We start from the raw sequence: 7,018 nt of genomic DNA on the forward strand, positions 1-7,018 counted from the left end.
CATACTGTGTGTGTTGAGGTCCAGGTTCATTACTGAAGTTAGGAGGTTCACATTTAGAGCCGTCACTCTTCATAGACACACAGCTGGGTGTTGGAGATTCTGGTCTGTGGTACAGACTTCTGGAATCATAGAAATGTTTCTATAATTATCACGTGAATGAAGAAGTACGTTTATTCAATATGTGTTGTTTAGGGAGGTCTGAAGTTTAGTTTATAGTGACATTGAGATGGAGTAACCAAGAGGTGGAAGCATAGTTAAATGGTCATTGAATGAATGAGGGCTTCAGCAAGAGTCTTGAGAACACTTTTGTTGACAGAAATTCTGTAACGAAAAGGCCTTGTGCACTCCTACAAGGACAGGTGCGTCGGAGCCGGCAACCAAATGCTTATCATGAGAAGAAAAGGGTCCCGCACACTGTCTTTCACTTATAGAGCAGTAGTTTTATTAGATGACAACGTTTCTCTCAAAACGACCTTCATCAGGTATCTGGTTTACAACAAGAAAACGGTAATGGCTATATAGAGGAACTCAGAGAGGCGAGGACCAATCAGAGGCACACGCCAGTCTGTTACCATAGGGAGGGAACAACCCATAAAGCCCTACAGGACAGAAATTCTGCCAAAAATCTTTCTTGATAATGTTATCACACATTTAAAAATCACAAATCGCGCCCATTGTCTACCAGTCATAGGCTACCATTGTTATAACTTGACTGCCGACCCGGATCTACTTGGTTTTAGTGCAGGGCTGCCAACTTACAGAAAATGGCAGGAGTGAGACCTAAGTGTCACAATGCGTTCGGTCGCCTGAGGCGGCCGGAAAGAAATTGGCCTTTTTTAACGTTGATTTGGCATGTTTTAATTAACATGTTTTTATATTTAGACTAATGGCTTCACCTCCTTTGTGCTCCCTCTCTGCATAGTGATTGGCATGGGGGGGGGGGGGCATTAGTTAGTTGGCACAGTCACCACCACACAACCAATATTTATTACCCACTATTTATTGACATTACAATCCATTTTCCTGGCTTAAATTCTAATCCCAACCATTACACCCCCAATATATGCATTACTCAATATTTGATATATCTATATTCACATATGTGAACTCATTTCTGAACTAATTTCTGTAGTTTTATAAATTCTAATCCCAACCATTGAAAACAAATAACAAATCACTAAATAGTTTTCAACTTGACAGTTCGGCCACAAGGGGGACCGTGGCACGGGCCGAATACCATAAACTCAGTATTAAACCATTTGTGAACAAGACTTTGTGAGGAACATTCATTCCTGTAGGCCAGAGGTTATCAAACTAGGAAAATAGGAAGGTGGTCACACATTGACAACTAAAAGGTGTATGCTATCTTTCCTACTTTTAAATAGACTGAAACAAAAATACTATTAAGATTCTCTCAACAGAACAAGGCTGCAGGACAGGAATCACAGTATATTTCCTATAAATCCACATATTGTTATATGCACATATACACTGGATACCGGTAATATATTGGCATGTATGTTCATATATTTGTTTTCATATTTGCAAAGGTGCGCTGTCATAATGTTTTCATATTTGCAAAGGTGCGCTGTCATAATGTTTTCATATTGCCATGTGCATTATTTACTAATATTGAATGCATGCAGTACATGTGCAAATGCATGTGCATTAGTGTAGCCTACCGTAGGTGCAATCCCCCACTTCAGAAAATATCAATGGTCATACATCATAGATATGTCATAGATGACTGAAGTCAAGCTGGTCACCTGAAATCTGAGTGAGGGTCCACTGGGTTTCCATGTCGATGTTTGTGTGTGAATGACATTTTTGAGTGGTGCAACGACTCCAAGGAACTGTCTGTTCTCAGTCGCCAAAACTGATTTCAGTCATTTGTAAGCACTCATTCCGTCACGATACCATTATTGAACTGGATCACTATACTGTCTGTTATGCTTTAAATTGTTGTGTATATTGTGTAGGAGGATTCACATACTGTGTGTGTTGAGGTCCAGGTTCATTACTGAAGTTAGGAGGTTCACATTTAGAGCCGTCACTCTTCATAGACACACAGCTGGGTGTTGGAGACTCTGCTCTGTGGTACAGACTTCTGGAATCATAGAAATGTTTCTATAATGAGGGTTCCAGCAAGAATCTTGGGAACACTTTTGTTGACAGAAATTCTGCCAAACATCTTTCTTTATAATGTTAAAATCACAAATCACATTGTCTACCATAGACTACCATTGTTTTCACATTCTGTATTTGTCATTCATGTAATTCACATTTTAATGATATTCAGAAAGTGTGTTGTAGAACATTCATATGTAATGTATCATATTTGCAAAGGTGCGCTGTCACAATGTTTTCATTATTGTATTATTATTATTATGTATTAATATGTGACTAAATTTGACTGAGGGACTGCCATTGGATTTTTTTGAATTTTATTTTTTTCATGTCATGTGAAAGCAGGGATTCATAGCTTCAAATTGATTGATTGATTGATTGATTGATACATTTTCATCTTGGGTTGGATATGTGGCTCATAAAAGTATTATACCAATTATCACTCGCATGACTGTAGTAAGGCCAGTCAAGCTGACTTCAGGTCAAAAAGACCTTTATTTCCTGCAATGTCATTGGCTACTGTCTCCCCTTGGAGCTCCAGACGCGTTGACACCTTCTCCCCCCAGCGGGGTAGAGCCATTGTCTTTTGAATTGAACAATGGGCTGTCTGGAGGTGTGAAGTTCACTCCCATGGGAGAGAAAGGGTGACAGGGGTCAGTTTGACCCAAAATGAACAGGCAGAGATGAGTATGCCTAAATTCATGTTTACAAAAGGTTTAAGATGAAAGAAAAAGAGATTTGAATCGAATATTTAGGAAAAGTCATGGAAGGGGAACCTTCTGAGAGCTTAATCGAGGGCAAAGATAATCAAAATCTCAAAATGGATCAGAAAGACCTCACAGACAGGGGTGTATTTACTGTAGGCAAAGGCAGGCAGCTGCCTTACTTTGCTACGTTTCTGCCTCCCCTCCGACAACCGGTTATTTAAATGATATGGCATATAGGCCGCCGTCTAGCCGCTGCAAGGCCGACAGACAGTGTATCAGACAGAATAATTCACATGTATTCTCTCTGACACGTCCTGCGTGTCTGGAGGGGTTTGAGTCTTTTCACACTCTGGTGTGAAACGTGTCTGCCAGGGGCCTGCATGGCATCCCCACGACATATAAACACCACACACACACACGTCCCGACCTCATTCTTCATTTGATTCTTCATTTGATTCAGAGACATAGCAATAGCACTGGAGAAAGAAAATAGTTTGTCCAGAGCAAACTTATTTTGGACGCGAGGACGCCTAAACCTGTAGGGTAGGGTAGGCTACCACTGCTTACAGCGGCTGACCGGCAGCAATCACACCAGCCCCGTTCACCACCACCACCACCACCCGCGCTGGGGGAGAACCAGAGGTCCGTCACTGTTGCTGCTTTTGCATCCATTGGACTGTCGGTCTCTACAGAGACAATCGGGATTCTATCAGCTATCGAGGAGCTACCAACACAGCTAACAACATTCCTAGCTACTGAAATCAATGGGAAATTACTCGCATAACAGCAGCTGGTATTTTGGCTTCAATAAAGCAAAAAAACAACAAAAAAACTGTTTTGACACTGACATTTGAAAGAGAACCAATAGGCAGACAGATTATGACGCTAATATTGTCATGGTTAATCATTTACCAATGATCTAACAATTGTAGCCTATGAATATAAGCTACAGCTACAAGCAGTGGAAAGTTATTTGTTTTACTACTTCAGTTCACAGTTCAATTTAAAAATGAAATCGTTCAGTTCATAGTTCATCATTCAAGATGTTGTACTAAAGTTCATGGTTCAAAAAAATGAACTATTATAGTTATTTTTCGTTTTTTTATTATTATTATTTTTATTATTATTATTTCCACAGTCCATAGGAATAAAGTCTGCTATTGGGAATGAACTCCATAACTTTGGGATTAATAAAGTGACAACTTTTACAATATCTCCATTACCATTATCCAAATTAATTCCTTATCGTTTTTTTACATTTTGGAAATTATAGCTCTTTTGCAATGTGAAATGCCACCAAATTCTTAATCCTTTTCCTTGTCTTTATAGGTCAACTTGTGAAAGCTGCATGCTTTTATTGTGAAGGCATAAGTTTCTGAATGTTCTCAGTTCTCACAGCCTGCATATCTCTGTGTGCTGAAAATAACTGATCTACAAGCTCGCTTGTGGTGCACAGTGGTGCACCACAAGGGTGTACCACCTCCCAAGGTGCAGAGATGTCTTTTGTTGGCCGTTCGGGGCGATATTGACACATACCTCCTCGACACAAAAATAACAAGCTATTGGAAGCTATTTTTCATTTAGTTTAACCCTAGAACACTAAACATTGGAAGCTTTATAGTGTTGTGTATATTGTGTAGGAGGATTCACATACTGTGTGTGTTGAGGTCCAGATTCATTACTGAAGTTAGGAGGTTCACATTTAGAGCCGTCACTCTTCATAGACACACAGCTGGGTGTTGGAGACTCTGGTCTGTGGTACAGACTTCTGGAATCATAGAAATGTTTCTATAATTATCACGTGAATGAAGAAGTACGTTTATTCAATATTTGTTGTTTAGAGAAGTCTGAAGTTTAGTTTATAGTGACATTGAGATGTTGGAGTATAACCAAGAGGTGGAAGCATAGTCAAATGGTCATTGAATGAATGAGGGCTCCAGCAAGAGTCTTGAGAACACTTTTGTTGACAGAAATTCTGTAACGAAAAGGCCTTGTGCACTCCTACAAGGACAGGTGCGTCGGAGCCGGCAACCAAATGCTTATCATGAGAAGAAAAGGGTCCCGCACACTGTCTTTCACTTATAGAGCAGTAGTTTTAATAGATGACAACGTTTCTCTCAAAACGACCTTCATCAGGTATCTGGTTTACAACAAGAAAACGGTAATGGCTATATAGAGGAACTCAGAGAGGCGAGGACCAATCAGAGGCACACGCCAGTCTGTTACCATGGAGAGGGAACAACCCATAAAGCCCTACAGGACAGAAATTCTGCCAAAAATCTTTCTTGATAATGTTATCACACATTTAAAAATCACAAATCGCGCCCATTGTCTACCAGTCATAGGCTACCATTGTTATAACTTGACTGCCGACCCGGATCTACTTGGTTTTAGTGCAGGGCTGCCAACTTACAGAAAATGTCAGGAGTGAGACCTAAGTGTCACAATGCGTTCGGTCGCCTGAGGCGGCCGGAAAGAAATTGGCCTTTTTTAACGTTGATTTGGCATGTTTTAATTAACATGTTTTTATATTTAGACTAATGGCTTCACCTTCTTTGTGCTCCCTCTCTGCATAGTGATTGGCATGGGGGGGGGGGGGGGGGGCATTAGTTAGTTGGCACAGTCACCACCACACACCCAATATTTATTACCCACTATTTATTGACATTACAATCCATTTTCCTGGCTTAAGTTCTAATCCCAACCATTACACCCCCAATATATGCATTACTCAATATTTGATATATCTATATTCACATATGTGAACTAATTTCTGAACTAATTTCTGTAGTTTTATAAATTCTAATCCCAACCATTGAAAACAAATGACAAAAAATCACTAAATAGTTTTCAATTTGACAGTTCGGCCACAAGGGGGACCGTGGCACTGGCCAAATACCATAAACTCAGTATTAAACCATTTGTGAACAAGACTTTGTGAGGAACATTCATTGCTGTAGGCCAGAGGTTATCAAACTAGGAAAATAGGAAGGTGGTCACACATTGACAACTAAAAGGTGTATGCTATCTTTCCTACTTTTAAATAGACTGAAACAAAAATACTATTAAGATTCTCTCAACAGAACAAGGCTGCAGGACAGGAATCACAGTATATTTCCTATAAATCCACATATTGTTATATGCACATATACACTGGATACCGGTAATATATTGGCATGTATGTTCATATATTTGTTTTCATATTTGCAAAGGTGCGCTGTCATAATGTTTTCATATTTGCAAATGTGCGCTGTCATAATGTTTTCATATTGCCATGTGCATTATTTACTAATATTGAATGCATGCAGTACATGTGCAAATGCATGTGCATTAGTGTAGCCTACCGTAGGTGCAATCCCCCACTTCAGAAAATATCAATGGTCATACATCATAGATATGTCATAGATGACTGAAGTCAAGCTGGTCACCTGAAATCTGAGTGAGGGTCCACTGGGTTTCCATGTCGATGTTTGTGTGTGAATGACATTTTTGAGTGGTGCAACGACTCCAAGGAACTGTCTGTTCTCAGTCGCCAAAACTGATTTCAGTCATTTGTAAGCACTCATTCCGTCACGATACCATTATTGAACTGGATCACTATACTGTCTGTTATGCTTTAAATTGTTGTGTATATTGTGTAGGAGGATTCACATACTGTGTGTGTTGAGGTCCAGGTTCATTACTGAAGTTAGGAGGTTCACATTTAGAGCCGTCACTCTTCATAGACACACAGCTGGGTGTTGGAGACTCTGCTCTGTGGTACAGACTTCTGGAATCATAGAAATGTTTCTATAATGAGGGTTCCAGCAAGAATCTTGGGAACACTTTTGTTGACAGAAATTCTGCCAAACATCTTTCTTTATAATGTTAAAATCACAAATCACATTGTCTACCATAGACTACCATTGTTTTCACATTCTGTATTTGTCATTCATGTAATTCACATTGTAATGATATTCAGAAAGTGTGTTGTTGTTGTAGTTTTTGTTTTAGTTTTTTGCAACAATTTTCTTCATTTTGTTGAGGAAATGCAGAACCAGATCACTCATAGCATCTTTGAGGATAGAATTCTGGATGAGCAGGACATGTGCAGCATTTTGAACGAAACGGGCCACTCCTGAAAACTTTGGAAGGCAATCTTAGCCAATCAGTGTAGAATCGGAGAAATCCAACAGACTCGTCTT

The sequence above is a fragment of the Electrona antarctica genome, assembly GCF_951216825.1.
Source record: "Electrona antarctica genome assembly, chromosome: 15".
Taxonomy (NCBI): domain Eukaryota; kingdom Metazoa; phylum Chordata; class Actinopteri; order Myctophiformes; family Myctophidae; genus Electrona; species Electrona antarctica.